Below are 9,638 nucleotides of genomic sequence, written 5' to 3'. Positions count from 1 at the left end.
TCTTTTGAAATATACAATATATTATTGTTAACTGTAGTCACCTGTTATGCAATAGAAGACCATAATTTACTTCTCCTAGCTAATTGTAACATTAAATATATTAACCAATCTCTCTACATTCCCCTGTGGTCTGTCTTCCCCAGACTCTGATAATCACATAAATGAGTAAGATTACAGTATTTATCTTCATGAGCATGGCTTATTTCACTTAAAATATTGTCTTCCAGACTCCTCCATGCTGCTACAAATGATAGAATTTCATGCTTTGTTATGGCTGGATATCATTCCATAATGTATATTTACCACATTTTCTTCATCCATTCATCTGTGTTATATACTTACATTGAGTCCATATTTTGGTTATGGTGAATAGTGCCAGAATAAACATGGAAGCATAGATGTCTTTGGCATTCTGATTTCATCACCTTTGCATATGGACACAGTTGTGGGATTGCTGGTGGTTCTTTTAATTTTTTGTGGAACTTCCATAATTTTTCCATAATGGTTATAGTAATTTACATTCCCACCAACAGTATGTAAGGATCCATCTTTATCCACCTTTTCATCAATACTTATTATTTTTATTAAAATGTAATGATCATTACAGTTTAGGCATAAGACATAGACTTGCCCTATGTTGTGCACCTCAATTGACATCCCAAGAAAATTTGATTTAGTGCAAATATGAGCTTTAAATTGAATTTTCTTGTTAAAATGTTCAGAATACAGTGCCAAAATGGGTGGAAGATGGGAAACCTATTGAGCCATGAAAGTTACAATGTTTTTAGAAACCCAGGAAACAGGTCCTTCTGAAACTAGCTCTGTGTTCTCTTCAGTGTCATTTGCTAATGTCCAGTAACACTGAAAGATCTCACCCAAAATGAGGTTGTATGACATTTTTGCAACAAATCCTTTCCTTTCCTCATGAAAGAATAAGAGGTACCATTTCACAACCTGAACCATTCAATCCATGGGATCTTTCCAGTCACTAATGCTCACAAACAGGCCCAGATGTGCAAAAAATTCTGCATGTATTTCTAAAAAAGAATTTTTGAGAATAAATGTTGGAAGAACTACCTTAGTCAGATCTATTCTGAGCCTAACCTGTGACAAGAGCTGCATGTACTCCTTCACTGATCCTGCTTCTCTGTCATCTTCTATAGTCAAGTGAATCAAAAAGGTCAGCATTACTTGTCCCATTGAACATAGAAGAATTTAGTGACTCGGTGCTTTCTGGGTGTTTTAGTCTATTTCCTGAGCTGCTATGAGTCAAGACTGAGGCAGATACAGAAGAATTTTGGGATAAGCTGCTCTAAAGGAATTCATCAGCATCATAGAATTCATCTTCAGTGCTAGAGTAAGAAAACTCTGGGACTGTGTTTGAAGACAAGACAACAAGTTAGACTGCTACTAGGTGGTGAATACCCACTCCATGTACCATTTAGTTTTGGAGTCTGTTGAGGTCCTACTGTAGCTAATATAGGTAGGAAAGAAGAATGTTGCTCTGACTTGAACATCTGAGCTGGTTCCGGAGGTAAGACAGTCTGGGAAGGCATTGTGCTGATCACAGGGGACTAGGTTCATATATTGCATCTAGAATATTAATAGTACTTTTAGTAATCTGCAACAACACACTTAAGTGTTTAATTGATTCAGCCACGTTATTTGTTTTCTTTGAGGGTTTCTATTTTCTATCTCTGTTCATCATCTCTACAGTTTTGAAGCTTGTCAACAAACCTTTAGTTGTTCTATCAAGATTTGTAGGTAAGCATCTACCTCTTTCTTGTCAAAGTCTTGGACACCAGAAACAAATCCTGAATTCAAACCCCCAAAGGGTGGCAGGAAGGAGACAGAGGAAGCACTACATTGGTGGCAAAAGAGGCAGGGACCCCAAGAATTTGGGGTTCAGAACCAGCCCCTCTCCCAGACACTTAGATTTTACTTACTTGGCAAGCAACCAGCAAGAAAGCCATTTGCTTAGGCCCCTGCCCTTGGTGTCTCCTGGGAAGGAAGTGGAGCAGAAGCTGTTCCTGAGCACCGCTTTTCTTCTCCCTTGACCACATCTATCTCAGGTAGCCCACCCAGAGGTTCAGCCAGTCCCTCAAGACACCGTGTCTCTTCTTTAGGTTAACTTTGACTTGAGAACACTTTGCCTCTTCCTCTATCTGGATGTTAATATTTTCCCCCAATATTTGTGAAGTTTTCAGACATTATTTCTTTAACTGTGTTTTCGGGTCCTTCTTCTCTCTTCTCTTTTTGAAACTAGGTCTCTTGATAGTCCGTAATTCTCATAAGCTTTCTTTATTGCTTTTCATTCTCTTTTCTTTTTATTCCTAGGAATGACAATTTTTCTTTCTTCATTTCTTTCTTTTTTCATTGATTTTTATTCATATATGACAGCAGAATGTATTGCAATTCTTATTACACATATACAGCACAATTTTTCATATTTCTAGGTGTATACAAAGTATATTCACACCTGTTGGAATAAGTTTCAGTCTCAGCTAGCAGCTACTAGCAGCTCAGAAGTGCCTGAAATATCCACCTTCCTTCAGGACTCACAGGAGGGCCTGCAGGATGGGGTGAAACCACACCCTCAGCACTTGTGGTTAGCATTGCCAAACTGCCCAGCCAAGAAACTGAGAGTCAGGGGCTTCAGGGCATGAAACCCCTGACTCAGTAAGGGCTGAAGACCCTTCTAGATTGCTTTCTGCCAGGACAGCAATATTTAGAGTTTCCTCACAGTGCGGTTACATTAGGCAGAAGATGATTGGCTTATGGATATTGTCTGGCTTATGTATGATTGACAGGAATACCCCACTCAAACCCTATAACCGTTGTGTGCATTCCAAAAATAGACTGAGCTACTGGACGATGACCTGAGGTGGGTCTCCAGCCAGTTCTCTCATCGGCTCCCGGAGTCTGTATGTTGATTCCACATCTCTACCCACGGCGACAAGGTATGAGTGACCATTGATCATGAAGGGACTAGGAACACATTCACATACCAATTCATATCTTTGAACATGTACTTTGGATAATAATGTCCATCACATTCCACCATCATTTATAACTCCATGCCCCCTCCCTTCCCCTCCCACCACTCTGCTCTATCTATTCCTGTTCATCTATTCCTCCCATGCTCTCCCTCCCTACCCCACTATGAATCAGCCTCCTTTTATCAGATAAAACATTTGGCACTTAGTTTTTTGAGATTGGCTAAATTCACTTAGCATTATCTTTTCTAACTCCATTCATTTACCTGCAAATGTCATGATTTTATTCTCTTTTATTGTTGAGTAATATTCCATTGTGTATATATGTCACATTTTTTTTTATCCATTCATCTACTGAAGGGCATCTAGGTTGGTTACAGTTTAGCTATTGTGAATTATGCTGCTACAAACATTGATGTGGCTGTGTCCCTGCAGAATTTTGTTTTTAAGTCCTTTGGGTATAGACAGAGGAGAAGGACAGCTGAATCAAATGGTGGTTTCATTCCCAATTTTCTAAGAAATCTCCATACTGCTTTCTATATTGGCTGCACCAATTTGCATTCCCTTCAGCAGTGTATGAGTGTACCTTTTTCCCCACATCCTCGCCAACATTTGTTGTTGTTTGTATTCATAATAGCTACCATTCTGACTGGAGTGAGATGAATTATTAGTTTTGATTAGCATTTCTCTAATTGCTAGTGATTATGAACATTTTTCATATATTTGTTGATTGATTGTACCTCATCTTCTGAGAAGTGTCTATTCATTTCCTTGGTCAATTTATTGATTGGGTTATTTGCTTTTTTGGTGCTTAGCTTTTTGAGTTCTTTATATACATAGTGATTTTTGCTCTATCTGATGTGTGAGGGGCAAAGATTTGCTCCAAATATGTAGAATCTCTATTCACCTTACAGACTGTTTCATTTGCTGAGAAGAAACTTTTTAGTTTCATTCCATCCCATATATTGATTGTTGATTTTAATTCTTGCACCAAAGGAGTCTTATTAAAGAAGTTGGGGCCTAATTCCACATGATGGAGATTAGGGCCTACTTCTTCTTCTATTAGATGCAGAGTCTCTGGTCCTTGATCCATTTTGAGTTGAGTTTTGTTCATGATGAGATATAGGGGTTTAATTTCATTTTGTTGTATATGGATTTCCAGTTTTCCCAGCACCATTTGTCAAAGATGTTATCTTTTCTCCAATGCATGTTTTTGGAGTCTTTATCTAAAACAAAATAATCATAATTTTGTGGGTTAATCTCTGTGTCCTCAATTCTGTACCATTGGTCTACCAGTCTGTTTTGGTGCCAATACCATGCTGTTTTTGTTACTAGTGTTCTGTAATATTGTTTAAGTTCTGGTATAGTGATGCCACCTGCTTCATTCTTCCTGCTAAGGATTGCTTCAGCTATTCTGGGTCTCCTATTTTTTTTCCAGATGAATTTCATGACTGCTTTTTCTATTTTTATGAGGAATGTCATTGGGAATTTGATCTGAATTGCATTAAATCTATATAGTGCATTTGGTAGTATAGGTAATTTTTATAATATTAATTGAACCTATCCATGAGCAAGTTATATCTTTCCATCTTCTAAGGTCTTCTTTGATTTCTTTCTTTAGTGTTTTGTAGTTTTCATTATATAGATCTTTTACCTATTTTATTAAGTTGATTCCCAAATGTTTTATTTTATTTTTTTGAGGTATTGTAAATGTGGTAGTGTTCCTCATTTTCCTTTCTGAAGATTTGTCATTGATATACAGAAATGCCTTTGATTTATGGATATTTATTTTATAACCTGCTACTTTGCTGAATTCATTTACTAGTTCTAGAAGTTTTCTAGTGAAACTTTGAGGGTCTTCTAGGTATAGAATCATATCATCAGCAAATAGTGCCAATTTGAGTTCTTCTTTTCCTGTTTATCCCTTTATTTTTTTTTATCTGTGATAGATAACCTTTATGATGTTGAGATATGTTCTTGTTATCCCTAATTTTTCTGGTGTTTTGAACATAAAGGAGTGCTCTATTTTGTCAGATGCTTTTTCTGCATCTGTTGAGATGATCATATGATTCTTGTATTTAAGTCTATTGATGTGATTAATTACATTTATTGATTTCCATATGTTGAACCAATCTTATAACCCTGGGATGAATCTCCCTTCATCATGGTGCATGACCTTTCTGATATGTTTTTGTATTCGATTTGCTAAAATTTTATTGAGAATTTTTGCATCTATGTTCATTAGAGATTGGCCTGAAGTCTTCTTTTTTTGATGTTTCTTTGCCTGGTTTTGGAATCAGGGAATATTGGCCTCATAGAATGAGTTTGGAAGTGCTGCCTCTTTTTCTATTTCCTGGAATAAATTGAATAGTATTGGTATTAGTTCTTCTTTAAAAGTCTTTTAGAAATCAGCTATGTATTCATCCAGTCCTGGGCTTTTCTTATTTTGTAGATTTCTGATAGCATCTTCTATTTCATTGCTTAAAATTGATCTGTTTAAATTGTGTGTATATTCCTGACTCAATTTGGGCAAATTATATGACTTTAGAAATTTGTCAATGCCTTCAATATTTTCTATTTTATTGAAGTACAAGTTTTCAAAATAATTTCTAATTATCTTTTGTATTGCTCTTGTGTCTGTGGTGATATTTCTTTTTCATCACATACATTAGTAATTTGAGTATTCTCTCTCCTTCCCTTCTTTAGTATGGCTAAGGATCTGTCAATTTTACTTATTTTTTCAAAGAACCAACTTTTTGTTCTGTCAATATTTTCAATTGTTTCTTTTGTTTCAATTTTATTGATTTTAGCTCAGATTTTGATTATTTCCTATCTTCTACTTCTTTTGGTGTAGATTTGTTCTTCTTTTTCTAAGGCTTTGAGATGTAATGTTCAGTATTTATTTATTGACTTTTTCTTCTTTAAAGAAATTAACTCCATGCAAAGAACTTTTCTCTTATAAATGCTTTTGTATTGTTCCAGAGATTTTGATATTTTACCTGTGTTCCCATTCACCTCTTAATATTTTTTTAATGTCCTCCTTGATGTCTTCTGCAACCAATTGTTCATTCAGTAGCATATTATTTAGTCTTCAGGTGTTGGAGTAGCTTTAATTTCTTATTTTTTCATTGATTTCTAATTTCATTCCATTATGATCTGATAGAATGCAGAGTAGTATCTATACATTTTTCATATTTGCTGAGTTGCTTTCTGGCATAATATATATTCTATTTTGGAAAAATATCCATGTGCTGGTGAGAAGAAAGTTATTCCCTCATTGAAGAATGAAATATTCTATATATGTCAATTAAATTTCAGTTATTGATTGTATTATTGTGTTCTATAGTTTCTTTGTTCAGCTTGTGTTTGGAAGATCTATTTAGTGAAGAAAGAGGCATGTTAAAGTCACCCAAAATTATTGTTTTGTGGTCTATTTGACTCTTGAACTTGAGAAGAGTTTGTTTGATGAACATAGATGCTCCATAGTTAGAGGCATATATATTTATAATTGTTAAGCCTTGTTGGTGTATGGTTTCCTTGAACCATATGTAGTGTCTTTCTTAATTCTTTTTGATTGACTTTAGTTTGAAGTCTACTTTATTTAATATGAGGATGGAAAGCCCTGGTATCTTCCACAGTCCATGTGTGTGGTATGATTTCTCTCAACCCTTCACCTTCAGACTGTGAATATCTTTTCTTATAAGATGAGTCTCTTGGAGACAGCATATTTTGGGGTCTTTTTTTAAAAATCCAATCTGCTGGTCTATGTCTTTTGATTGGTGAGTTTAGGCCGTTAACATTTAGGGTTTATTGAGACATGATTTGTATTCCCAACTATTTTTGTTTATTTTTGATATTTTATGTGACTTGGTTGCTCCTTTGATTAGATTTTCCTTTATTGTAATACCTCCCTCTGCTGATTTTCATTAATGTTTTTCATTTTCTCTTCATGGAATATTTTTCTGAGGAAGTTCTACACTGCAGGCTTTCTAGTTGTAAATTCTTTTAACTTTTGTTTATCATGGAAGGTTTTTATTTCATCATCAAATCTAAATCTTAGTTTTGCTGGATATAAAATTCTTGGATGGCATCCATTTTCTTTCAGAGCTTGGTATATGTTGTTCCATGATCTCCTGGCTTTGAGGGTCTGGGTTGAAAAATCTGCTGAGATACAAATTGATCTCTCTCTATATATAATCTGATTCCTCTGTCTTGGAGCTTTTAAGATTCTATCCTTTTTGTATTCTCTATGCTAGGCATTTTCATTATAATGTGCCTTGGTATAGATCTGTTGCAATTTTGTTCATTTGGTGTCCTGTAAGCCTCATATTTGATTTTCTGATTCTTTATTTATGCTTAGGGAATTTACTGATATTATCTCATTGAAGAGACTATGCATTCCTTTGGTTTGAAACTGTTCCTTCCTCTATCCCAATAACTCTTAGATTTGGTCTTTTGATGCTGTCCCATAATTCTTGGATGTTCTGTTCATGGTTTCTTACTATCTTCATTGTGTGATCAACTTTATTTTTCAAATTGTATACTTGGTCTTCATCATCTGACATTCTTTCTTACTCGTAATTTAGTCTGTTGGTTATGCTTTTTATTGAGGGTTTTTTTTTTTTTTTGGTTTATTGTATTTTTTCATTTCAAGGATTTCTGTTCTTTTTTTTTTCCAAGCCTCTATCTCTTACTTGAAGTAATCTTTTGCTACCTGTATTTGTCTCTTATCTCTTTGTTGGAGTGATCAATTTTTGCCTGTATTTGCTCATTTAGGTCATTCTTTAATTCACAGATCCTTTTAATTATGAACCTTCTGAACTCCTTCTCTGACATTTCATCAACTTCACTGTCCATGAGTTCTGTTATTGTAGTGTCCTGGTTTGTTCGGAGCACTTTCCTCCCTTGTTTTTTCATGTTGTCTATGTATCTTCTTTCTTGCAGTGTGGATCTGAGATATTACAGTGTCTAACCTATATTCTTATAGTACTCATGCAGATTGTCTGTACCTCACTTGATGTTGGGATTCCAGATCCTGCTGGTGTCCCACAATGTATGCTACTGCAACTAAAGGTGGTGATGGCAATAGCCGAGATAATTCAAGATAAAAGTTGAAGTGCCCCAAGATGAAAGCAGTGTCTTACAGAGATGGGGCTAAAAGGGTGGGTCTCATACTCTCTTAGGGATGCTTGCTAGACAGTGTCTACTGTCAAAAAGTTAGGGGCTACTGCATATAGAAGGCTATGGTGATGACTGCAGTGTCCCAAGTTAGAAGTGGATTAGGCTTAGGCTCCCAGGTGTGGGTGGGGGGACTCAGACCTATCCTGGACCTGGGTCCTGTGCAAGTGGGTGTGGGCGGATCTAGGCTGGGCCTGGTCTCCTGCAGTAGTCTGCTGATTGGAAGATGCCGTCCTGTTTCAGAGGCTGGGCTCCAGCATGTTTCTGCCCCACTGGTGGAGGGATGGACCAGGGCCTACTGTGAACCTGGGACCCGCACAGGCCAGTTTCAGGGATCTGGGCCACTAGGGTTGACCTCCCACAGTAGTCTGCTTGTCAGAACGGGTGGTCCTGTGCCAGAGGCTGGGCTTGGGTGGGTGTCTGGAGGTGGAGAGATGGACCCGGGCTTACTGTGAGCCTGGGTCTCATGCAGACTGGTGTGGGGGATCTCTGATTTGAAGCTTTTGATTGCATTTTTTAATTGAAGTCATTTTACTCTTTTAACTCTGGGATTCTGTTCTATTTCATTGTTTCATTTTCTTTCTTTTTTTCATGAATTAATTTCCAAATTTCATTTAATATTTTAATCTTTATGCTTTTGTTGTTATCTTCTTTAAGGGGATTAGAATTATTTTTTTAATTAATTTTTTTTCTGTCATTTCATAGAACTCCACCTCCCAGCCTCCATTTTTCAGCATTGCTAGTTTTTCTTGTAGGTGTCATGATTTCCTGATTCTTTTAAGCCTATGCCATTACATTGGTTTAGATACATTTGAGGAGTTATTCATCTCTTCTGGATTTTTATGAAGTTATTTGTCAGAGATAAACCTTCTCTATTTAGGTAACCTTATGATTTGGGATGGACCAGCTTGCTGGCAATGACACCAGGCCTGCAGAGTTTTGTTGTTGTTGTTGTTGTTCTCTAGATGGTTATTTGGCTTTGCTTTAATTATCAAGGGACTGTTAGTTGAGTTTTACTATTAGACAAGATTATGAGATAAGGTCTACAATCAGAGCTCCTGACTGAATACTGCCGTCTGTTGAGCAGGCCATGCCTAATGATATATATTTTTTTGACCAAGTAGTACTGTGGGTAAAGATTGGGCATAGTCACTTGTTCAGATGGACAGGACAAGTTGCTATATCCAGTAGACATGAACAGTTAAAGTTTGCCTTTTTTCCTATGTAGGACCTTGAAGTGGGCTTTAAGGCTGAGACAAGTAGTATTTAAACTCCAATTTGTGGCAGAACTAGAGTTTGCTCTTTGCTAAAATGCCCTGTGGTGGTTGTCCTCATCCCTATATGGGACCTTGGGCTACAGTCTGAAGCTGGGCCAGGATACTGGTTTTTAGGTGTTAAAACCAGGTAGAAAAGGTCCTATCACTTCTGGAAGCAAACAGAAGTGGCCAGGACATTGTGGGTTGG

The 9,638-nt window shown here is 36.6% G+C and overlaps 1 pseudogene; it reads right to left on the bottom strand.

Annotated features, from left to right (window-relative positions):
* Positions 1 to 360: 360 nt before the first annotated feature.
* On the bottom strand, positions 361 to 1,973 carry LOC143642047 (oxysterol-binding protein-related protein 9-like; annotated as a pseudogene).
* Between the last annotated feature and the right edge of the window lie 7,665 nt (positions 1,974 to 9,638).

This window comes from Callospermophilus lateralis, chromosome 8 (assembly GCF_048772815.1).
Source record: "Callospermophilus lateralis isolate mCalLat2 chromosome 8, mCalLat2.hap1, whole genome shotgun sequence".
NCBI lineage: Eukaryota > Metazoa > Chordata > Mammalia > Rodentia > Sciuridae > Callospermophilus > Callospermophilus lateralis.
The sequence above is the reverse complement of the archived record's forward strand: the minus strand, read 5'-3'. Positions and strand labels throughout refer to the sequence as shown.